This window comes from Pteropus medius, unplaced genomic scaffold, assembly GCF_902729225.1.
Source record: "Pteropus medius unplaced genomic scaffold, Ma_sr-lr_union100, whole genome shotgun sequence".
In the NCBI taxonomy this organism is placed as follows: domain Eukaryota; kingdom Metazoa; phylum Chordata; class Mammalia; order Chiroptera; family Pteropodidae; genus Pteropus; species Pteropus medius.
In genome coordinates this window covers 556,568-583,155 of record NW_024349797.1, presented here as the reverse complement: position 1 = coordinate 583,155, position 26,588 = coordinate 556,568, and the positions used below count along the sequence as shown (strand labels likewise).

Below are 26,588 nucleotides of genomic sequence, written 5' to 3'. Positions count from 1 at the left end.
TTCGGAAAGATGGAAAAGCGGGCATAACTGGAAACTGGTTTAGGAAACTGGTTTAGCAAACTGAAGAAAGCTAAAACCTAACTGCTGGGGGCAAGGGTGAGGAGGGACCAGGAAATATATTCAACTAAAAAACAGTCTGCTCATGATGTGAAATTCCAGAAAGGCTATGAAACTGGGGTATAATATATGGAGTAAGGCTAAATACAAAAGGAATTGGTTGTAGGGTCTGTGTAAAGGACCCATTAATCCCCTAACCCAACAACTGAACTACTTACAAGCATGAGACCGGGGTTTACTCTATGTAACTAATGGGAACATTTGGCTAGGCATAACTGAGAGTAGGACTGAGTCTCTATACTAAAAAAAAAAAAAAAAATCAGTTAATAGTAGTCTCCTTTAGATTTACAGACTGGAAGACTTTTTTCTAGAGAAACTGACCAACCTGAGAGAAAAGATAAGTAGAAACTGGCATCTGGGGACACCCAATGAAATGGCGGGCCCAAGTTAGAAAACACCAGAAACACCAGCCCCACCATGCATACAGAGCGTCCAATCAACTTTTAAGACAAAGACTATTACCAGAGGGAAAAAAATAACATTACAATTATAAAAGGGACAAGTTATCATGAAGACGTATTATGAATGTGTATACACCTTAAAATACTGAAGCAAAAACAGAATTAAGGAAAGAAAAGGACAGTGACACAATTTAAGGAGGAGATTTTTATGCTCCATCTCAGTAACTGATAGAATAGACAAAAAAGAAATCAGTAAAGGCAAAGATCTGAACAACACTATCAACCACCTTGACCTGACATTCATAGAAAATCCAACAACTAAAGAATACACAGTCTTTTCAAATTTGTATGGGACATTACCAAGACAGGCCATGTGGTATACGATAAAGTAAGTCTCAATAAACTTAAAAGTACTGAAATCACACAAAGTATATTCTCTGACAACAATGGAATGAAGTCAGAAATCAACAACAATAAGATATCTAGAAAAATTCCAAATGTATGGAAATTGAACAACATACCTCTAAAGAGTTCACAGGTCAAAAATGAAAATTTTTTTAAAAATAAGAAGTATTTTGAACCAAAGGGCAATAAAAATAAGGCATATCAAAATTTGTAGGATGCAGCTAAAACAGTAGTTGTAAGGAAACTTAAAACTTGAAATGCTTAACATAAGAAAATAAGAAAGGCCTACCACAATAACCTAAGGTTCTACTTTAAGATAAAAAGAGCAAACTAAATCCAAGATAGAAGAAAGTAAATAATTAAGAGCAGAAGTCAATAAAATAGAAAACATACAGATAAGAGAAAATTAACAAAAGCTGGGTTTTTAAAATAACTATAAAAACTGACAAACTTCTAGTTAAAGAAAAAAAAGAGACAAAACACAAATCACCAGTATCAGAAATGGAAAAAATAGATATCACCAAAGTTTTTACAGACATTTAAGAGGATAATAAGAAAATACAATATATAACTTCATACCAAAAAATTCAAATTACATAAAATGAATTTCTTAAAAAATAGAACCTATGAAAATTGATACAAGAAAAAAACAGAAAATCTAAGTAGCCTTATATCTTATTAAAGAAACTAAACCTGCTATCAAAAATATTCCAAAAAAAAATCCTCCACTCCGCATGATTTCACCGATACATTCATTTTCCTTGTTGAATATCAAACATTCAAGAAGGAAATTTAACTTTTTCAGAAAACAGAAGAGGATCACTACCCAACTCATTTTATAAGGCTAGCATAAAGTTAATACCAAATTTGAAAAAGACAAAAAAAAAAAAATGAAAATTACCCCTCATGAATACAGATATAAAGCCTTTAACAAAATTTTAACAAACCAAATCCAATAACACATAAAAAGGAACATTATAAGCAAAAGCAATGAAGGTGATACCAAGAATGCAAGATTGGTTTAATATTTAAAAAATCAATCAATGTAACATTAAAAGAGAAAAACCTCAGGATTAGTTCAATAGATGCAGAAAGATACATGACACAATCTAATAATCATTCATGATAACTCTCCACAAACTAGGAAAAGTAGAGAACCTCATAAAATTGAAGAAAGACAATTACATTAAAAAAAAAATGAAATACTAAAACTGACATCACAATTAAAGGTAAAAGACTGAATTATTTTCCCCTGAGATGAAGAATACGGCAAGAATGCTCACATTTACCACCTTCTAGTCAATGCTGTACAAAAGATTCCAGCCATTGCGGTAAGGCAAGAAAAAGAAATAAAAGGCATAAAGTTCTGAAAGGAGGAAGTAAAATACATTTGCAGGTCATATGATCATTTATGTAGAAAATTCCAAGGAATCTGCAAAACAACTACTAGAACGACTAAATGAATTTAACAAATTACAGAATACAACAATATTATAAAAAGTCGTGTTCTTACATACCAGCAGCCAACAATTAGAAAATAAACTTTTGTTTTAAATGCCACTTGCAGATACATGAATATTGGTACACATGCACACACACGCAAACACGCACACACGTCTCCCATCGAAGTTAGGGAATAAACAAAGAAAGATGATAAAAAGAATCCAGAAAATAAAAGATCCCCAAAGGAGAAACCCCGAGGGAATCCCCAAGATGGCGGTAAAGAAAAGTCCCCAACTGGCAGCTCTGTGGCGTCTAGACAAGCAGTTCAGAACCAGGAAGACACAGAATTCATGGAGAAACAGTGCCAAGAGAAAGGTGGAACTGATGGATGCCCTAATATGTACATTCTGCCATTTGCATTCTTATAGTTCTATCAGAATGCTTAGAGTAAAATTTGTGTTTAATCAACAGAAAGCTAAGCAAATTGAAAACAAAGTAATCGCTATCTCTGAGGGAAATAAATTGGAGAAAGAAAAAGTGATTATTGAATACTCTGTGGCCACAGCCATCAATATTCAAATAATACTGTAAATACTATTAATGGCTAAACAAAAATAAAATAAAATTATCATTGCAAGGATGGGAAGTAGAAGTCAGAGAGCTAAATTTTCATCTCCTGTAGGATAATGCTTAGAACTGAAAACTCAAGCTGTAGAAGTAAAAATAAAATATTTTCATATATCGCAGTAAATGCTAGAAAAAACAGCTAAAAAAAACCCTGAAACTGTTGTCTCTGAAGAAAGGTAAAAAGGGTAGAGCACAGAACTTTTTTCTTTTCAAATCTGTATTACTGTTTTACTTACTATTTAAACCAAGTATATCATTACTTTGCTAAAAATACAAATTAAATTAAAAATAATAAATACTTCAAAAAAAAAATCTAATGTCCAACCTTGGGGCCTCTGTCAAGGAAACATTTTTAACTAAATTTAGTTTCTCTAAACAAGTTTACAGACAAAAATCAGTTTGAGTAAAACATATGAGAAATGTATGTAAAGAGTTATAAAAAATTAAAACTCCTACTTTTAAATTAAAGAACTGGTGCAATAAAAACATTTAGTAAAAGCTAAGACTATAGAAACTGTGAGTCGCATATCAAATATATCCAGTTTCCTGATAAATGTTGCAAACGGTAATTAAGGAAGTAAAAAAAATTTTTTCAAAAATATTCCCATCAGCTTCAAGAAATAATATGCCCCAAAAGCCTTTCTACCCGCTGTACTAAGCATTTTATTTCATTTCTTTGGCTGCTCACAGTTATATGGAGTATTTCTAAATACTATCCAAGAGCTCCAAAGACCAGTTCCTCACATCCATGGCAAAGCTGCCCTGTATAGACCCATTACTAGGTGTTTCAAATACAGTGACTAAACGCCACTCCATCCAATCTCAAGAGCGTGAATTACTTCCGAGGGTATCTTTTGCAAAACAGCTTTCAAGTCACAAAAATATCAGGAAGGGAGAAAGGAGAGAGAAAAAAATATGATAAAAATTTTAAATATATTCACGATACATATTCAAAATGCTGGAAACATTTAACCCATTCCTTTAGATGTTAGGCGGGAGAATTTCTGGAACCCTGAAAAACCATTCATAGTTCCGTCCAATCAGAAACATTCTAATTACATGCATAATATTAATTATAATTAATTAATGGAAACATGAAGGGAGCACTCAAGGGAACTCTACAGATCATTTCTAAAGCAGACTCCATCCCATGGGGCGATTTCTCACTGAAGATGTATACAGCCCATGTATTCACTCCTGTATTTATAAAGTGTAATCTGTGATTATGCAATTGAACATTACAGTCACCCCAGGCCATTCTGTGTTTAAAGAGAAGTGTTTATGGCCATTCCTGCCAAACAACCATAATACCACTTAACCTCAGTTCAACCACTGCTTGAATGAACTTGTTAGGATTATACTGAAATACAGATGCAAAACAAATACTAGGCCAAAGAATATAACATCCACATATTAAAAGAGGTGGGGGAAATCTTTATATAATGCCCCTTAGTCAACAGAACAGAATGTACTTGAGTATTTAAATTCTAAAAGGTGGAAATTTAAGTACAGAACAGGGATAAAAATAACATACTAAATTTTGGAAAAAGGAATGAATTCTTCTTAAGGGTGTGTGTGTCATCTCAGAAAGCAGTCCCAAGTAGGTGGCAAGAAAGTACAATGTTGTTTCTGGACCTATCCAAACAAATTAGTCTAGAATTAGGGAAAAAAAAAACATGAATCTGAGAACATTTTTTAAATGCACTGCTTAGTATAGACTGCACTAGGTAACTGATTTGAATTTACTGCATTTCGATTATCAGCTAAAAGTCACTACCACCCAACTGCTTCCTGTGATTTAAACCCGCTTTGTGGTGCCAGACTAATTCTTAGTGAACAAGTCAACACAGGAAGGTGAGCCAACACACTCATTCTCTTATGTCAGTTAATTATCAAATATGTTATTGGCCCAAAATACTTCTTTTACAGAATCTTTTATAAATTAAAAACCAGAAACAAGACAGAATTATGCCTGAACTGTAGCTTGTCACATGTTTTCACACTTCTTAATAAAATCCCGAGTTCAGTTTGTAAGGCTAAAAGAGTCCACCTAAAGATCTGTTTCGACCATTCGGACACTACGTTTCAAGTATAAAAAGCAGAGATGTTCATTAAAGAGACTGAATAAGGGTGAAAAAGCTAACACTCTCCATCATATGGGCTCCAGAATATGCCACTTAAACCTGTTTCATATTATCAGAAAGTGAAATGTGTACAAGAGTACACAAAGAATGTATGCGAAACCATATATTAGCTAAAACTCCATTTATAATCATCATTATTGACAAGAAACCACCCATGGCTCCTTAAAACACTCAATATGCCTTTAATAATATTATGAGAAACAAACATTTCAATGCGTTTAAAATTTTCTGAGGCTACCTTCTGGTACTTCCATCAGTAGAGACAGATCATTTTAATCTTTCATTTCTCATGAAAAACAAATGTTTGCAGAAATATTCTGCTTATTACTCAAGGTAAAGGAAGTATTACCAGAATTCCATTTCACAATTCTACTAGATTACCACTGCCGAATGTTGTCACAAGTATTTCTTATTCACACAAATATTATTCAGGATTGATGGCAGATTAAGCATAAAGAGAACTATTTAGTCCAATACTATGTTACCAGTGAGGAAACAGCATTATTCTATCAAGGTCATCCTGTTAGTTAATAAATAGACTTCAAAATCAACTCCCCATGGTGGCCTTTTTCACTCCAAAATATCATTCATATTATTAAATTCAATAAGCATTTGTTTATGTTATATTAATATACTGCTCTTATTATACTTTCTATAAAATGGATATTCTACACCATGAACTATTTCTGCATATATTAAATCATTATCGGTATTACAAAGCAACATATACAAACATAAGTAATTTATAAAGTAAACTGTGATGTCACAGATGCAAAGTACCATCTCAGATTCAGCAAAATCCTGATATCACAGTTGGAAGCAGAGTCTTTGAATCCTAGATCTAATCTTGACAAGTGACTTGACTTCTCTGATTCTCCATTTCTAAACGCTTAGCCTGGAGAATACCACCAATTGCACTGGGCTACTGAGAGGGAAAAATGAGACCAACCATGTACATACAAAGCTCTCAGCACCATGCCCAGCATAAGTAAGTACTGGCCCTCATGCTGTGCTGCTGCTGTAACTGAAGGGAAAAGTCTGTGGCAATCACGCCTACAGGAGTTAAACTTAAGCAATAAACACACTAGTCTTTAAAAATCTATTCCAATAGTGAAATGAGCCCACCACTAAAATAAAACAAAATTTACGAAGACCATATGATAAGTTCTCCAAGGTCTAGTATATTTTACAATTTTTTTAAATCTAAATTCTGTTCTGACTCGAGCATACAATGTCTAAGATTGTATATGCAAGACATTTACTACTTCATCTCCCGATATCTTAAAAACAGAATACATCTTTTAATAATAATTAACTGATATTTTAATAAGAAAGAGTTGAGACTGTTCATTAGAATTTTTTGTAAAAGTAAAACTTTACAGGCTAAATGTCCATCAATATGTAGAATATATGAAAAAATTAAGCTATAAACAGAATAAGAGGGATTTATATATACTAATATGGAATGATCTAATAAGACAAGTCATCAAGTTAAAAAATGCAAAACATATAAAGTACAACCAAGAAAAATAATTGTTACATGAATATATATTTATGCACTTAAATTCATACACAAAGAATTAAAAGTATGCAACCAATGGTGACCTCTTGGTTTTACTCTGCATAATTCTGTTATTTAACTTTTTCAGGAAGACTGTATTTATGAATTAGTTGTATAATTTATGAACCCCAAGGAAAGTTAGCCAATAAACACACTAGGCTAAAATCAAGTTAAAATAAGTTTTTAAAAATTAATTTATTTATTTTTTATGGTGACATTGGTTAATGAAATCCAATAAGTTTCATCTGCACACTTTAACAGTAAGGCATATATATATTCATACTGCGTGTTCATAAAATAAGTTTTAGAAAGCACTTTATAGTTTACAAAAGGATTTTGTAATCTTTTAAATAAATCCTTTGACACATTATCTAATCTGACCCCCACAATAAGCTTCCAGAATTTAAGGTAGCAGCCTTCCTTTAAAAGTGAGAAAAGTCTCAAGTATTTATTAATTCACAATTAATAAATGCAGAGCCAAAATGGAAACATGGTTCCCTGACTCTAAATTCAGTGTTCTGGTCTTCCGGCTACAATAACCCCACAAACTGTAAATGCTGGCATCTACTCCAAGGCCTTCTGTCTCTACAGCGCTTCTGTTCACGAGAAAGTGTGTAGCGTGGAGAAAAAAAAAGCTTCAGAGGAGGAATCAAAAGACCTGGGTTCTAGTCCTGACTACATCGCCACTAAACTTCATGGCAAATCAAACTCTATGACCATGACTTCCTGTGGTTGCACATCAAATTCAATGGTGATGTTTTCAAAAAAATACTAATACCCAAGCCTGACCTCCACAGATTAGGACTTAATTGGTGTGGAGTATTAGCATATTTCCTAGGTTATTCTAAGGTGCACCTTGGTTAAGACTAAAGCTTTAAGACCAAAGCTTTATTTAAAAATAAAAGACAAAGAAATCACTTGTTCTATGTACTTACAGAGTTGAAATGAAGGATGAATGCTATATGGGGAAGTCTCTTATGAACAATAAATGTCTTACAAATGTAAAGGAATTATTATTATCCACTCAAACATGTACCGCATATTCTACGTGCCAGGCATGTTCTTGGGATGGAGAGAGAAGGCATCACTCTCAAGAAGCTGGAGGAGCTATCACATCCTCAAATAACTAACGAGCAGTGGGGAAAACCACAGCAGTGGCACAAAGATGGTAGTGAACAGCCCAGCCTTGTGGCCTGAAGGTACGTCAGGGTGACAGTGGGAAGAGGGCTTAGAAAGACCCGCACAGAGGAGACCATTAGGCTACATCTTGGCATTCGCATGGCCAGAGATTCTCAAGGGAGGGACGTTGGAGGTCCCTGAGACCTTTTCAGGTAGTCTGTGATGTTATACTACTTTAATACTACTAATAACAGACATCACCACCAAAAACGAGAAACAACCTAAATATCCTCCAACTGGTAAATAGACAAACTGCAGTATATTCATACATTGGAATAAGACTTGGCAATAAAAAGGGACAAATTAGTGATACACACAACAGCATGGATGAGTCTCAAATACATTGTTAAATGAAAGAAGTCAGACTCAAAAGGCTGCAGACTGAATGATTCCATTTATACGACATTTGGGCAAAAGCAAAACTATAGGGCTAGAAAATAAGTCAGAGGGTGTTGAGGCTAAGGGGAAGAGAACAAAAGGGGTAATGGAAGCGTTCTATACCTTCATTGCGGTTACACAACTTTGTGTTTTTCAAAACCCAGAGAAGAACTGTACATTAAAAAGGGTGGACCTCACTCTATATATTATGCCTCAATAAATCTAACCTTTTAAAAAAAATACCATACCATTTGCCTTTTTCACTCTCATTCTCTCATAAGTGTACAATGTTTCCAGAAGCTGCATAACTGTGATGTCATCACTGCACTGAGGTGATTTAAGCTTGAGTATTCTCATGCTTTTCTCCATTTTAATTTCTAATACAGTAACTAATGAAAGATATACTCAACATGAACAAAAGCTCTCTCGGGGTTTCAATCACTTTTAACAGTACAAAGGGTTTCTGAGACAAAGGTTTGAGAATTGAGAACCTCTGCTATAGGTAATGGGGCAGTCCTGAGTATTCTAAGCAGAGGAAAAAGACCCAACTTTACAAAGGATGGTACAGGAAAATTAGTTAAGAAGTTACTACAAAGCTCTGATCAAGGCTGCACTGGAAAGAAATTATGCCCACATATCAACTGCAGCATGTTATAAATCTCAAGCCAGTTTCTCTCTACTGAGCTTTCTCTTTGTTGGTATGCTAATGTTTTGCCAGCTAACTTCTGTTAACTGATAATGTAATTAGGAAACTAAATCAGCTACAAGAGCCATCCCACAATGCATTACTGATAAGTGATTTTTGGATTATTCTCAGTTGCCACTGTCCATCTTCAAGCAATGCCAACAATTTAAAATTGTTTTACATATTTTGAACTTGAAAAGTCACCATCCTAAGGAGGTACAAAAACTAATTTAGAAGTGACTCAACACCTCAAAATCAATTAGAAAAATTAGGAAATTGATTGAAAAGCCAATATATTACTTCTCTGAAATGTGCTTTTATTTGTATTCAGAAATACTATAATGATCCCAGCTCAGTACGATATTTTTTTCTGTGCAATGTGCTTTTTGTATTTTTTTATTTTTTGGATTTGGGGTGTGGGGTTGTTGTTTGCTTTTGGTCTGCACAGTTCCTTTTCTTTCCCGGGGAAAATTCATTTCAAAGTATTAGCCCTATAAATTCTAAATTATTTCAAGTACACATCTTTTCCTATAATCTTCCCATGCCCAGAACTATTAAAAGTTCTTAGGGATGCCACAGAGGTAGAGAAATTAACCTTGAAACCATCCATGTTTTTAAGCTTTAAATATATAGAAAATAGATAAATAAATAGACAGCTAGAGCAGACAGATGATAGACTGATGAATCGATCTGTGAGGGAAATACTAGGTATTAGAAGAAAAGATGATTTCCTTCCCCTAAAAAACAAATGAATACAGTTTTACAAGCCATTTTAAATGGACATGTGTGTATGTTTTTAACTGCTACCACATATTGCTTCTCTAATTGTTTTAAGTAGCCAACCCCACTGACACCTCTTAAGTAATCCCAAACAGGTAAAAACCTGTCTGAGAAATTCAATTTGCCACCTTTTTAAAAATTCACCTATACCTCCATTCATGTAAAGGGGGGTGGGAGTAACTCCAGATTTCTACCAAATTTGTTGTGTACTATTAAGATAAAGTAAAATCAGACCCTTACCTGAAATTTCAGTCCTTTCGATCTATCTCTTATACAAAAATCTTGGAAATTAGGTTACAGCCAGTACTGCAGAAGATTCAAATTTGAAACTGAACCTATGGATTGAAAGGGGGGAAATAATTTGAAATACACACACAATGAAGATAAAAACATCGATTTATCAAAGATGAAATTTCCATACACTTGTTAAAGCCAAATGGTTTCACAGGAAACCTGTTTTCTGTGACTCAAATCCAAAATGGAAAACGTGGGTGGTTCTTCCTGTCTTACCATTGAGCATCAGCCAATTGGCTGATGAAGTTTTCATACAACTTACGCTCAAACTCTAGCCTTCCATCTGCTCTAATATTGTCATACCTTGGTAAAACGAAAGAGGAATAAAGGCTTTCTTCAGCCCCAAAGGAAGTCTTTAACAGGGTACCTTTGATTTATTCTGTCTAGAACATATTTGAGCAAACTGCCAAATTCTACAAAACTTCCAAACCAGAAGATGTGAAAAATAATGAGAGCAAAATCACAAAATAATTGAGAGATGTTAGAGTTATCTCTGACTTTGGAGCTGTGGTTTCTAAAAAATGACAACTGACTCTCTTGGGTACTAAGCAACAAAAGCAGAGTAATTGTGGAGCAGGGGCTTCAGCCCAGACATCTTAACCACAGCTGCACTTCCCCACCCATAAGTCACTCAGCACTTGCCAAGATGTGCCTGCCAACAGATACCATATACAAACTTCTAAACATATGACTCTGCCAGATTGGAATATGAATCCAATAATTCTGCAGAGTATTTCTGCATATCCACCTAGAGCTAGTAAACTAGCTGGTGAAATACAGACTTAACTGAAAACACACACATAAAAGTACTCCTTCAAGGAGAAAAAGGCCACAGGTCCATGATACTAGCATGGTAAAACAATGCTTACAGTTAAGTCCTCAATTAACATCATCAGTAGGTTCTGCAACTTTCAGCAAAATGACATTTAATGAAACTAATTTTACCATAAGCTAATTGATATAAATAAGAGTTAAGTTTCTACAGCATCTCGTGAATGTTATAAGAAAGTGTTATTAGAGGACCTGCTGTATACACTTCTGCCAAAAGCCACCTTACATTTATACCTATAATCAATGGAAAATCTGCAAATACAAGACAAGAGAAAGTCGGATGGCCACTTCCAACATTAATACAAGGACTCCAAGTGACAAACTGCTTAGGGACAGCAACTGTCCAGATCCTAAGGATTCCAGGCCCAATATGAAAATGCCTCATGCCTTTGGAAGTTGCCTCAAAAATGCTGAGACTCACATGGTTCACCCTGCTTAGCAGAGAAGGGCCTTCCATGAGCCACCAGTGACTGCTCGGCAAGTTCTTGCATGATTCCTCCCATAGTCACCCAGGAAAACCTATTCACCAGACGGAAGCAAGGGGCACTGCCTCCCAAAATACGCATCTCAAGGGAACTCTTTTGTATGGAGAAAATGAAACCTGAAATACCCACTGGTTTTATGTTTAAATTTTAGAAAATATGTGTATGAAAGCACTAAGCAATCAAGAGCAAATACAAATCATACACTTTTAGAGCTGGAAGAGACCCAATAACCCATTTACCACTGTAAAACCCTCATTTAACAAGCAATATTAAGTCAAAATCTGACTGGCAGCTTAGTGTTCTTCCTATTACACACTGCTCTCTAATCAACTGTGAAAACATTTTGGAGCATATAAAAATAAAGTTACAACTCAGTGCCATGATAAATCTCATTTAACAATGTTACAGAAGAAACAATTAACATGAAAGATTAAAAAATAAAAACCTTTACTAGAGTATTTCCTGCTGAGGAAGGGGTCAAATGGGTTGACTGTCTTTCTCCATACAAGTATGGTCTAATTTTATGGTCAGGAGAAAAGCATGTACATATTATATACACAAATCATCTCTCTTTTTAAAAAATTGATCACTTCCAAACCAGTACCTCTAGAGAAAAGATACAAAACATGGTATCTTATTTCACTTTCAGGGAATGTTGAAATGACATAGTAATCCTTTCTTCTCACCGTTGAGGTTAAAATATTTTCTAAATACTATAATTAATTTCCTCTAATATAATATATTTAACATCAGAACAGAACAAGTAGATTTATTTCCCTGCTGTAGTTTTCTTCAAAACTCTTCTAAGACGAAAACCTAAGGTGATCTTTCATTCTGTTCATCTCCCTAAATTCCAAATGACAATTCTTCTATCTGCACATTTTTACAAACTTAAAAAAAAAAAGATTATATACATTAAAAGAAATGGACATAAATAATTTGTATAGGATGGAAATATCTGCATGAATATCTGCAACCTTTTTTAAGATAAAACAAATTTCTAAACAAATTCACAGCTGCTCCCTGGGTTATCGCCAAAGACAGGTCCACGTACTCCTCTCCTATTGAGAATACTTCGGCAAAAATTCGCAGCAAAAATTAATACCAATTCTAATCATGCTAAGCGAAATGAGCCAGATAGAAAAAGTTGAAAATCACATGATATCACTTATATGTGAGATATAAACCTAAAAGCAACAAATGAGCAGGACAAACAGAGACTCATGGACATGAACTACAGACTAGTGGTTACCAGAGGACTACAGAGTAGTGGTTACTAGAGGATGGGGGAGGTGGGGGAAGTGGGCAAGTAGGTTAAATATAGGGGGTGGGGGAGGGCAAAGTGGGAAAAAAGGGATCAAATATATGGTAGCTGAAGGAAACTGGACTTTGGGTGGTGAACACACAATAAAATTTACAGATGTCAAATGATAATGTACACATGAAAATTATATGATTGTATTAACCAATAAACTTAATTAAAAATAAATAAATAAATATATAAACGATGAAAAATTTTTAAAAAATTAGTACAAATTCTGCCATTAATTAGGTGTGTGGTGTTGGGTAAGCTTTAGGCTTAAAACTTACATAACAAGTCAGAATCTTTGATCGCTAAGGTTTTTTCTAGGTTTCTTAACATCTTCCTAAGACATTAGTATCTCTTTATTCCCCTTGACATCTAATAAGCCAAATATATCTTTAAATAAAAAAGTTAGCATTTATAAACTACATTATACTCTAGAACTTACGAGGAGACTACCACCAGCTTAGCTAAATGAAAATTTTAGAACTTTATAGACTTTAACTGCATAAAATGTACCTCCTTGTCTCATGTCTCAGCTTTTCCAAAAAGGTTCAGAAATGTACTTTCACATCTGGATGAGTCTGCAGAAGCATTTGTCTACTCTGCTGATAACCTTGATTTCTTCCTCTTCCCTCCCCATCGCCTCAGGACCCTGATACTCTTACATCTGTTTGGTTTTTGAAAATGAAAAGAAGGAAGAAAGGGAGGGGAGAAACAGAAGGGAGGGAGGGAGGGAGGGAGGAAGAAGGGAAGGAGGGAAGAGGAAAGATGGATTTAAACCCTTTTAAATTATGTTTAAAACTAGCTACTGTCCAAGTCTATATTTGAGAAACTCTGTGTGCATTTTTATCATTTAGTGATCTAGATTTTAATGTCCAAAGAATTTGTTCCCCATAATACCTGAAAATGAAACTTTTTCATCTGAATTCGTGTTCCTTATTTACTGTGAACAAAGCAAGGAGGTTCCAGAATACTATATGTGACACGACTCACACAGTTAACTTATTTTGTTTAACAGATGATTCTGCCATCCCCAATGAATTCATGAATAAAATAATTACTTGGGTTGAGAATCTGTCTTTTTACTAGAAGGAATACAAAAGAGTAGTTGCTTTTGCCAAATTCATTCATTCAACATATATTTATTGAGCATCTACTACATGGCAGGCACTAGATATTCTTCATGCTAGGGATCTACAAACTGAAGAAAGTCTGCCTTTATGGAGGTGGTAGCCTGGAAGATACACAACATAAGCAGTAAACAAAATATACAGACAAATTATATGGGACATACATATATAATGTTCGAGGGGATATGTGCTGTTAAACAGAAAAAGATCAGGATGGCAGAATAAAGGGGTACAGGAATGAACGGAGAGAAGGTGGGTTACAACCTTAAATAGAACAGGTCAGGGTGGACACACTGCAAAGGCGGCTCTGAGCAAAGACTTGGAGATGAGAAGTGAGCCAGACTGAAGTTTCCTCCTAATTTTTACTTTGTGCTGACTACGCATACAATGACAAACGCCTTATCAAAAGAGTTGTGTGTGAGCAAATTTATGAACAGCCCAGAAGAGTAAATAGAAGAGAGCTGTGTATAAACCCCCTTCGTTTTTGTAGCTTGGTTTACCAAGTGAAACTTACATCTTCAATTAGGCATGCGCATTGTGTTTTTCCCCCCAAGTGTGTGGTCGTGAACCAAATTCTTACTTCTGTGATTCATTTTCCTTATAACTCAACCAATTTCCAAGTCTTCACCTGACACATGAAAGAGCACCAGTGTTATCCAGCCAACATCAACCCCACTGAGACACCCCAACTGCTATCTCAGGACTTAAATCTCAGGATGGGAACCCAGGAGGCACTGGAGCCTTCTTCCGCTGTGGAGAAGCCTCTGCTTTCCTAGAGTTATAGTGAGAAAACACAGGGTTTGGTGGGAAAAGAACGGACTGTGAAAGCAGGAGGCCTCATCACCAACCCGCTGATGACCTTGAGCAAATCACTTCATGTTCGACCTCCCATTTCCTCAGCGACAAAATTAGGGTACTGGGCCATGTGATTTCGAAATCCCTTCGAGGGCTAAGTCCATTTCAGAAAAGAACTTTGGGTAAATAACCATATATCAAAAACTGTAACAATGTATGCTTTCTAATTCTGCTAATTCGCCATCAGAGATCCATATACTTTACCTTGTTCTTCTAATAACGGCAATGAATTTATACTGCCCATTCATAAAGTCTCAACTCTCCCACTCTGGACAAAAGCACAGATTCAAAAGAATGGATCTTGACTAGTTCACCAAGGACAAAAAGAAGCTGTAAAAGGATGATATTCTTGTTTTAGCTTTATTATCAACATGCCCTTATTATACTAATACGGAAATTCTAATGTAACGCAAGCATGAAACTCCTAGGGTTTTAAATATTCTTTATGCGCCACCACCCCTAATTTTTAAAAGTGTGTTTTTAAATAGCAGGTTTCCTTAAAAGTTAATAGTAACCCATATAGTATTCTTTCCGTTATATTACTTCAAATAGGTGCTATAATGAGCATCTGTTATTCAAGAGGCCTAAAATCTTTGGTCTTTTCTCGCCACAGTTTAATAGTTCCCTACTGTGTCAAGCACACCTTCTCCATGTAGAATTAAAAAAAGAAAGCAAATAAATAAATCGGAGATGGGATTTATTTCTTCAGCCTTCCTGATGATCACCCTTAATAAATCCTTCTGCTCACACTAACTGGAATAGATCTTAGTATCTGTAACTAAAACCCTGACCGATTCACGTGGCACGTATTCATTATTTCACATACAAGAGTGAGGTAGAAAGAAATAAGTAATACATAGAACGTTCCACTATAAGTCAGGAGTTCTCTGTTTCGAGCCAGGGCTCAAATCCACAATCAGTACTTCCAACCTCTCCTTACATGTACTTTCTCATAAATTTCATCACCTCTGCCAAGCAAGAAGAAAATGATTTTTGCCTAACTAATTTTCTATCCATAGTCTGATGACGGTAACTTGGAGAGATGTATGAGAACACAATAAACATCACTTTATATACCAGCTCAAGTTTATGCGGAATCCTGCAGCGTTAGGTAGCACTGAACGTTCTCAAACTGCAGACAAGGTGATCTAATGCTGTATCTGAATGCCAAAATGATCAGCACTCTGTGCCAAGGCACAACTTAATTCGCAAAGCGGCAATGAACTTTTCACTTATTTTTCTCCCATCCCTCAGGGCAAGGTAATCATGTTAAAATCACAGACATATCAGGTAACTAAAATATGACACTATTACCTAACACCAAAAGCAGACTGGGGATGCCGAGAAGTGATTATGAATGTTAAAAGTCTCTTCTTGGTAGAATCACATTAAGTCCCATAAAACTAACTGGCAAAGATGGAACAGGTAATCAGTCGTTGATAATACTGTTCTTTAAAACAGTCACAGTCTTACAAAGGCTGTTTTACGAAGATACCTGATATCTTCGAATAAGCAAATTACTCTGTACTATCAAATTGCACAACATATTTCTCAGGTAATACTCAAAGGCAAAACTTTTATGTAAAAGATCGCTTACATACTTCCGAAGCCAACGAATGACACTGATACTCATTCAGAAGGCATCTCTACGCTCTGCCAAATAGAAAGCGGGTATTCAATTCAAAGGAAAGGACAAGGATGTCTCAACAGAAATTCAAGACAAGTCTGCTTAAGTCAGTTCCAGCCAAGCTCTGGGTTACTGGCACTCAGAGCACCTGCACCTTTGTTACTGCAGTACCACTTCCCCCGCCTGCTGCCCTAAACTGCCTTTATCCAATACTTTGTAGTGCACTTAGCTTTAACGCTGGTAGAGAGGAGAATGAGAATACCCAGGAGTTAAAACATAACTATATTTGTCCCCAAGGACAGAAAGGGCAAATCAATTTGCTAAAGGAAACTCAGAACTTGGCTACTTCGAAACAAAGTTTTAGAAATAATAATTTCATAGAGTCTTTCAGCAAAGAAGTTACTAAGATGACTATTGTGAGTACTGAGCTTTACTATGACTGCACTTGTACCATGTGTGTCCTTTGGAGGCATCTGGCTTTTTTTTTTTTTTGCTCTAAGAAATGAAGTATTTCTGGGCTAGAAATGGCACATGGCCTAATGTGAAGTTTTTTACGGTTCCTCATATTTAGACTCTAACCTCAATCAATCTTACTGCAAGTTTCAGGATGGATACGATACTCATTTAATACTACAGATGAGTAATTCCCAATGCTGGCCTGCAAAACAATACCAGCATTTGCAGGTCCTCAGAGAAATGAGAAAAGAAGAACTTGCTCATGAGTATTTCATAAAGCTAAATTTATCCAGTTGAAAGGGCTGTCCTTTATTCTGAGATTATGTCCCATCCTCTTTGGGGAAGGGGGGTATTCAAATGCCCTTTCTTTATATAATGCTGAAAAATTTTTTTAATTACATGCATAAAATGCCGAAGTGTGGGTACAACTAACTGCTCCAGATTTTCTTTGCCTTTCCTATCTCCCATATCCCAACTCCCTTCCTTCTGGTTGCTCAGGCAAAAAATGAAAATAGATAAAATAAAACCTACTGCCATTCTTAACTCCGCTCTTTCATACCCCACTTCTAGACCATGAACATATCCTGTCAGCCTTACTCTCAAAACATATTATCCATATTCAACCACTTCTCACCACCACAATGAAGGCATAGAACATTTGCATTACCTAAAAAGTGGTATCAAATGGCTAATAAACATGAAAAATGTCTCAACTGTACTAATCTTCAGAGAAATACAAATTAAATCCACAACGGAATACCTCTACACACCCATCAGAACAACTAAAATCAAATGGCAGACAATACCAAGTGATGCCAAGAATGGGGAGCTCCCCTATATTGCAGATGGATAAATAATCTGATATCATCACTCTGGAAAACTGTGCTTCAGTATCTACTAAAGTGAATATATGCCCATCCCATGCCCCAGGAAGCCTACTCCTATCGATATCCCTACAGACAGCTTCACCTAAAAGACACACAGGGATGTTCATGGCAGCACTATCCACCAGCTAAAGACAAGAAACAACTGTGGTATCACGATACCATGGAATGCTCTACAGCAACAAAAATGAATAAACTGCAAATACTTGTAAGAATATCAATAAATCTCACAAACACAACATTGAAGGAAAGAAGCCAGAAACAAAAGAATATATTATGCACGATCACATTAATATAAAGCTCACAAACAGGCAGAAAAAATTCAGCTACAGTGTCAGTAGTCAAGGGGTAACACTTTGACTGGGGGTGGGTAACCAGGTCTTCTGAAGGGCTAGCAACATCCTGTTTCTTAATGTGAGGGCTGATTACACAAGTGTATTCACTTTGTAAAAATCCATCCCACGGTATACTTGTGCTTTTTGCACTTTTCTGTATGTCTGTTATACCACAATATGAAGTTTTTTTGTTTTTTTAAATTGCCTTTTCAATAAGGCTCTAGAATCTGTTCCGTTTTTTGGCCTCCTGGCCCATGTAATCCTACCTTCAGTCTTGTAAGAAGAGTTTCTTGTTTCTCTAGCTTCGGATTAATGCCTTCTATTTTCCATATTATTAGTGAACTTTTTAAATGTAAGTCCGATCGTTCTGCTCCCTGGATATTTAAAATCTTTCCCGAGCTCTCCTTTCTATAAGATAAAGTCCCAACTCTTCAACATAATATACAGAGCCTTTCACTATGACGCCGATCAGTGGCAACATCTTCCCATTTAGAGAAAGCTTTTTCATAATCACTTTACCCTCTATACAGCAGAAATGCTCTTATACCCAAGCCCCAACTCCTGCCTGCCCTCCCCGCCCTATCTACTTCCTTTATTCTCTTCACATCTTAGAAGCAATATCATCTCTTCAAAGACTTCCTCTTCTCCGCTCTCCTTCCCAGAGTCACTGAGCACATTACAACCAGCTTTATAGATGCTCTGCAAACATTGATAATTATTTGCTTATAAGTCTGTTTCTTACACAATTGAGCCATTCAAAAAATATGTGCAAGGAAATGCACTGAAAATACTTCCTACAACCTGTTCTTCTAGATTGGGACCTTGACATTCACCTTTGTACTCCTGGTACCAGAAACCTATAGGAACTGGAGGTCCAATAAATGTTTTTGGAATGAAAGAAACCATCCTGACTCCAGGTAACCACTACCTTTTTCTCTCAACGCTATTAAATCACCTGTTTAAACCTATACTAGATTTCTGCCAGAAATTCACATGAAACAATCTATTTTCTTTCTTTAGAAAACAAAAACACTGATTGCACCTTGATTTCAGGAACTTCTCTCACCTTTCATTTCTTGAAGTTTCTCAACTGGGTCCCTCAAAAATAACTGCAAAGTTTTCAGCATCCTAGAAGACTATTCATTCAGCCTGGAGATTTTTACCCACCTTAAGTAAGGACTCTCTCGCTCCACTCTCGTCTTTTATATTTTACCTAACTTCTCTGTCTGAAAAACACTTTCTTTGCTTAAAAAGATAGCAAGAAAAAGGAGTGAATTACTCTAGCTTCTCCTTATCCTCATCTTGTTTTAATAGATTGAAAACTAATTTGCATATGCTTTATCTTTGTTAAAGCTGAACATAAATAAACACACTTTGTGACAGAGCAAGTCCACTCTTAGATATATGTCCAACATAAATGCACGCCATGTGCACCTCAAAATACGTACAAGAAAGGGTATAGTAGCCAAAGACTGAAAACTAAAACTCAAATGTCCATTAAGAGTAGAATATATATAATTAGTTACATATTCATACAATGGAAAACTATAGAGCAGTGAAAAAGAACTACAGCTATAAGCAATACATGAATTTCACACATTAAGCAAAGAAAAACAGACAAAAATAACATAGTGTACGATTGCACTTCTATAAATTTCAAGAATATATAAAAACTAATATATGGTGTTAGAAGTCAAAACAGTGGTTACCTTTGGGGAATAAGGAGGGTCGGTGATTGCAAGGATGCATGAGAGGGCTTCTGGGGGGCTGGTTACATTCTCTTTCTTGACCCTGCATGGTAATTACACATGTATTCATTTTCTGATAACTTATTGAGCTGTATCTTTACAATTTTTACATATGATGTGTATTATACTTTGAAAAAGTTTTTTTAAATCATTGTGGTAATTTCAAATTTTTCCTCCAAGCCATAGGCCATCCTAGCTATAACCTCTTTAACATTTGTAGCCAGTCGACCTATTCTTTCTTTTCCTTTTTCTCTCATTATGTGCCCTTTTCTCTTTTGTACACCACTTAAAACCTAGCTTCCTAAAAAAGTAAAAAGACAACACCCAGAATAGAAGAAACTATTGCAAATCACATATCTGATAAAAGATTTGTATCCAGGGTACATTAACAACACCTACAACTCAATAATAATAAGACAAAAAATGTTTAAATGTGCAGAGGATCTGAAAAGACATCTCTCCAGTGAAGATATACAAATAACTAATAAACACACACAAAGACGCTCAATATCATTAGTCATTAAGGAAATGCAAATCAAATTCACAATGAGATACTGCTTTATACCCGTTAAGATAGCTAAAATAAAAATCCAGCAACAAGTATTGGCAAGGATATGGACAAACTGGAAGCTTCATATACTGCGAGTAGGTATGTAAAAGGGAACTGCTACTCTGGAAAACAGTCTGGCAGTTCATCAAAAGGTTAAACACAGAGTTACTGTGCACGCCAGCAATTCCAATCACGGGTATACAGCCAAGAGAAATGAAAACATATGTGCACATGAAAACTTACACATGAATAGCAGCATTATTCCTAATCCCCAAAAAGTGGAAATAACCCAAATTTCCATCAACTCATGGATAAACAAAATGTTATAGATTGATACAATGGAATATTACTCAGCAATACGAATTAAGTACTGATATATGCTACAACATGTATGAACTTTGAAAACATCATACTAAGTGAAAGAAGCCGGTCATACAATATGATTCCATTTATAGAAAACACCCCAAATAGGCGAATCTATAGAAACAGAAAGTACATTAGTGTTTGCTTAAGTCTGGGGGGATGGGAAGGGAAGTGGGAGCTAAAGGGCACGGGGTTTCTTTTTAAGGTGATAAAATGTTCTGAAATTGACTGTGGCATGGTTACGTATCGCTGTGAATACTATAAAAACCACTGAATTGAACATTTCAAATGGGCTAATTATATGAAATGTGAATTATGTCATCAATAAAGGTGTTATCTTTTCTTAATCTGGCTTCTACTACAGTGCCCCTAGACAGCTGTGCTGCCTTCTTCAGAAGCAAGCCCCATTTTTGCTTATCATTGTGATCTGGAATCATACAGTCACAACTTTTGTTTCTTGAAGCTTCTCACTCATCTAAATGAAACCATACTCTTTGTTATATTTCTGCTGGCCTTGGAGATATACAATCTTTTCTCTGAACTTTATGAAATCTCTTTCTAAAAATCTAGGCCATAAGACTCTCTTCCATCATGAAGAAACCTCAAGACAAAATAGCCTCTTTTACCTAAAGTTCTCAGCATGAATCAGTTAGTCACAATTTCCACCTTCTATCTTCTAAAACTAGAATTATCAATAAGCCAGAGACTTATCAGATGTCTCCATTTATAAGGCTGCAATTTCCACAAACATACAGATAGTTGAAAAGCACCATTTATAAACTACCTTATCTCTGTGCCCTTTGAACTCATACATATTTATTCAGGGATGCATTGAAGATTAGGCTCTGAGAATATAAAGTTGCAAAAGACAGTCCTAGCCTACAAGGCCTAATGGGAGAAGCAAATACAGAAAAATAATTTTAGTACATTTTGACAAAGCTCCCCCAGCTTCACTCTACCCTGACACTTAAAAAGTGGGTATAACTTTTTGTTACTCATCTGTCAACTTGGCTTGCTCCCATGAGGACGGATGCTCCCTTTGAGTCCCAAAACAGACAGCGCCCTGAACACAAGAGAATGTCAAGAAACTGTTTGTCAACTGAATAACTGAATGAAAAAGCACAAATATGTCAAGAGAACCAAGCACCTTCCTCGTAAGTGCCTGTCCTGCCCTCTTAACCTCTGCTCACTGTTACAAATCCCAGCCACACCACTGGCCATACTACAATCCTTGCTGAGGCTGGCAGATAGCAATTAATAACCAGGAAAATATCCAAGCTGATTCCTCACTGTACCCCCTATCTTCTCCCCCATCTAAGACCCAGGGAAAATGTTCAGGATGACCCTTCAAAGACAACTTCTGATGTCATGGATTCTCCTATACATGTAGATGAAATTTATTCTACAAATCCAAGAACCCACCATGGTAACTCAAATGAAGTGTACCTTTCCATCAAGGTCTTTAACAATCCAAGGGAAAGAGACTATGAAAACTGGCAAGCTAGGAGGGTTTGTGAAGAAGGGTAATTGACACCTTCTGGATATTTATTAAATGCCATATAACGAACATCATAAGAGCTCCCATCTACTGGTACTGAATTCAAACAGTGAGAAAGGCATTCATACATTGTCTCATTTCATTGTGACAATAACCTTGTTAGTTAACCATCATCACTGTGCTCTTTTTAAAAAAGAGTCAGAGATTAAGGAATTACCTGAGGTCTCACTGACAGGATGGAAACCAGGTCCTTAGTCCCAATGCTTATATGTGCCACTGCCACTTAACTATGAAACACTGTGCAACCCAGACAAGCAACTTAGTTTCTGAATCCATTTTCTAAATCTAAACTAGAAAAATGAGGGAAACGCCTTCCTCAAACACTTGCTATGAAAATGTACATGAAATAAAATTGTTTCTTTTCTTGCTTCTCCTGTTATGATCTCTCCTAGCCTTAAATCATGGACATGCAGTGAGTACACTGTGATTTGTAAATCACCTCTCACATCCCGTCCTAGAGGGTAGGCTCTGTTTTATTCACCTAGAAAAGATTAAAATGAAATTAATGTTTGAGAAAAGCATTTGGAATGCCAACTACCACCTTACAAAATTATAGAGCACAGCACATCTGTAACTCAGAAACTGTTCGCAAAGAAATCTATTAGAAGCATTTTTAAAATACAGGAAACATGAAACTGTTAATAGTGGTTATCCTTGGGTGGCAGGAGAATTGCTGACTCTTTTCCTCTTTATACTGTCTTGTATTTTCCAAATTTTCCACAAAGCCTTATGCAATGCTTTCTTAATAATAAAAAGAAGGTAGACAATACATTTAAATGATTTCCTTCATCTTCTGCTAGACATTTTCCTCTATTCTTCCCAAGTTCCCCAACAAGCTGGAAGCATCTTGAGAACAGGACTGCCAAATTACCTATACGACACTCAGCACAGTCCCTCACCCACAGCAGGTGCCTGCTTGCACAAAACAGCTCATTAAGTCTTTTCCTGGATGAATGATGAATATTCGGGTCATATTTAGAAACAGACCTTGCTGACTGATGGTAGGTGGACTAAGGTGAGAATGTGGCATACTTTTAATGGACTTAGATTACTGCAGTTATATATCATTATTAAAAAGGGAGCTTTCAATCAAAGCAGGTAAACATAAAAGTATGGAACTCGAGGACAATGAACAGGTCTAAGGTCCTCACGCATCTTGCTATATATAAAGCGAGAGCACCAAAAAGAACTAAAATCAGTTAGAAGGTACAGCATGGCCCTGGTCAGCCACCAAAATTTAACCATACCCTTTAAAATTAATCTTTGTTTATAAGGTTAAATAATAAGCCTAAATATTAAAGCAAACAGGAGAGTAAGATAAAACCATTCCTGCTATGTTATTACACCACTAAAAATCCTTATCTAATAAACCAAAGCAGAAAATCTTGAGGATTTATTTAACAGGAAAGAGGTCTTAAATATTTAGTTTGAAGAAATGACCTGTAAATAAAGTTTAAAGAAGTATACACTGGATTCAATAAACCTACAAAGCCCACAATTAAACAAAAATTAAGGTAGTAGAAATGTTCTTTTTCACCATGACCTAAGTTAACTAAATTTTTTTACTAGTGACGTCAATTCTGTTTAATCAATTGAATGTATGTTCCCTAGAAGCACACTTGAATGCCAAGATTGATTTTACACCTGGTTTTGTATTTTCAATTAACTTCAGTTAACCTCTCTTTAAAAATCTACGTATTTCTAATATGCTTTCAGGCTCTTAAAACACTTCAAAACAAAGCAGATGCTGACTTGATGACAGAATGACAATTTTAGGGCAACAAGCAGAAGTCAATGGCAGGATGACAACCTTACAGCAGATAAGATGAGAAAGAAAGTATTTTACCCAGAATATAAATTTCTCAAATTTCCTATCTTGCCTTCAGTTGGGAAATAAAGCGAAGGTGTTTTTACTAGGAAAATAATCTGTGGTTATTACAAACTCTGTGAAGATTTACATTTATTTCATCACAACTATATATATTTACATTTCACCTAGTAATTTGTACTAAAAATATCTGCAACCCCAGGCCTTGACCTTCCCTAACAGAGGTGGACCCATCGTGAGGTTGTTTCCCAGCTCTCAGTAAATTCAGTTAGTCAGAGAGAACATCCAATGACAATCATTACCTTGACTTGAAAGGAAGGGAAAAAATTAAATATATTATCCACAAATCTTCTCTAGGAGTCTGAGATACTTACTCTTCTTCACCTCTTAAAAGTACATTCATCTACTACTTAATTTTTCTTAGTGAAGCCAGCAATAGGAAGAGGTGAGAAAAATTAAAATAAATGGTGTCACTTCTGCACAAGCCCTGGAAAAATGCAAACAGAAGTTTAAAGCTAGGCAAGTTATAACCGTTCTAAGCTCCAGTTTCACTGTTCAATGTTGGTATCTATTTCACGGGAATTTCATAAGGATAAAATAAGATGATGTAAGTAAAGAACCTAACATAGAACTTAATTCACTGCTGAAGTTCAATGAAAGATTTATGACCATTATGAACTGAGCACTGTGGAGGTCACCTTGATAGACCCAAGTCCTATTACAGATACAGGGGAAAAACCACCAGATGGGTCACACGCCAGTTCCATGAAATCCAGATCATCAGTGGAGATACAAAAAACAGTCCCTTACTCTCCACTGTGGCTCAACACAGACAGATGATAAACTACAGACTAGGCTTAAAAACCTACCAGTAAGCCAAGGCTTTCACCGGAGAAATGGGTGGAGAGCTTCCATCATCAGTGTGGCATAGTGTTTAAAATAAATTACCAGTTAACTAACAGGGTGATGGTCATTGCTACCCTATTATACATAGACAGGCTTTCTGGTATTCCAAACAATAAGATATACTCTATGCACACAGCCAAAACAAAACTGCCACTACCCTCGTCCCGACAGATGACTGCATTAGACAATTTCTCAACTAAGTAGCTGCTGCAATGTTTGTCAGTATACAAAGAAATTCTATAACAGAAACTCAATATCCTGGCTCCTATTCCAAGTCTTAATGTCTATCTTGAAGCTTGTTATAACGATTAGCAATAACGTGCCATGAAGTGCCTGGCACATTGAGCACTCGATAAATGGCACACTCATTGTTAATTTTATTACTAGGAAGCAACAAAATCAAAAGGTGGAACCCACCATGAAGCAACTGTGGATAGAGTGGATTCTTTTCATACAAGAAATTAAGTTGTATGAGAACAACTAGATAAAGAACACAGTAACAAGCTTCACAAAAGGAAGTAAACCAGTGAACAACAGGTTAATTGGTTTACTACCCAAGAATGAATGCTGATGTGCCTGCCCATTCTTCTGGAGCAAATAAACATATAAAATGAGAAATGGTCCCTAGCCTCAAAGATTCCACATCTACCTGAGGAGAAATCACATGGTTTCCCACCTTGACTCTAGGTCCTAGGAAGGCAAAAGCCACAACTTTACATTGCCACACAATGCAGGCATTCAATAAACTTTGGTAAACAAATGAGACACTCGCAGGATCTCAAAAGTTTCCAAGACTGGCTTCACAGACTGTATGATCTGAACTTTCCAAAAACTGAGAATCCGTGTATTTAAAATGCTCCCCAGGTGATTCTGATTGTCCGTGGAGACTGAGAACCACTAATCTCATTGGACCCCCATGAATTGTCTGAATGGCCTTCACAACGACCCCATCCAGAATGATCTAGCTTGTGCGTACCTGCCATACATGCATGCAGTGCTACCGGAAAAGTTCTTTCTGGTGTGCGTTCAAGTATCTGTATTTACTCATTGGTCTACACTGTGGGGTCTGAGGAGACAAAGGTAACCTCTCCTCCTTCCACATGACAGACTTTCGATTCTTCTGACAATGGAAGGCATCCCTTCTGAGTCTTCTCCAAGTTAAACATCGTAGATAAATTATGCATTAATTATTAAGTGCTAAGCTCTTTAAGTATACAACACACTACGACATCATTTCTGGGAAGGGAGCAATCAAGGTGAGTTATAGAAACCAGAAAACATCAGTGAAGGAGGTGGGCCTGAATGATGAGAATTTTAACAGATAAAACTAGAGTTCAGGAGCTGGTACTGCATCAGAGGGGATAAGAGTAAGGAACATGATACGCAGGGCAGGGGATGAGAGAGAGAAATCTATGGGTGAGGAACTTAGATTTCACATATATACTGAATTGAGTGGAACTAAAATCAAAAATGAACAAAGGCTCAAAGGAAGTCACAACAGTTGGGAAGAGGAGAGAGCAGAGGCCCAGCATGTGAAGGCAGAGACACAGTACTGGAAAGGCCAAAGAAATCAGATAAACAGGAAAGGAGAGACCTAGGAAAAAACGTCATAAGAACTAGCAGGAGAGTGTGAGTTTGATGTGGCAAAGCCCTGGAACCACTTTAGTTCCTCTGGGGTGGCGCCTGTACCTAAGTGATACATTAGAGAGAGT

General features: G+C 36.1%; 1 protein-coding gene across 13 annotated transcripts in view; it reads right to left on the bottom strand.

Annotated features, from left to right (window-relative positions):
• The window catches only part of SIPA1L1 (signal induced proliferation associated 1 like 1), a 321,896-nt gene that overhangs the window by 280,601 nt on the left and 14,707 nt on the right, over positions 1 to 26,588 (bottom strand). For 8 of the 13 annotated variants that reach the window (XM_039883680.1, XM_039883682.1, XM_039883692.1 and 5 more), the window contains one exon: positions 9,961 to 10,055. The exons of 3 other annotated variants lie outside the window; for them this stretch is intronic. The gene's annotated coding sequence lies outside the window, so the exon portion shown is untranslated. Of the gene's footprint in view, positions 1 to 9,960; positions 10,056 to 19,632; positions 19,715 to 26,588 lie in introns of all 13 variants that reach the window. 2 more of the 13 variants (XM_039883681.1, XM_039883683.1) reach the window with 1 other exon arrangement.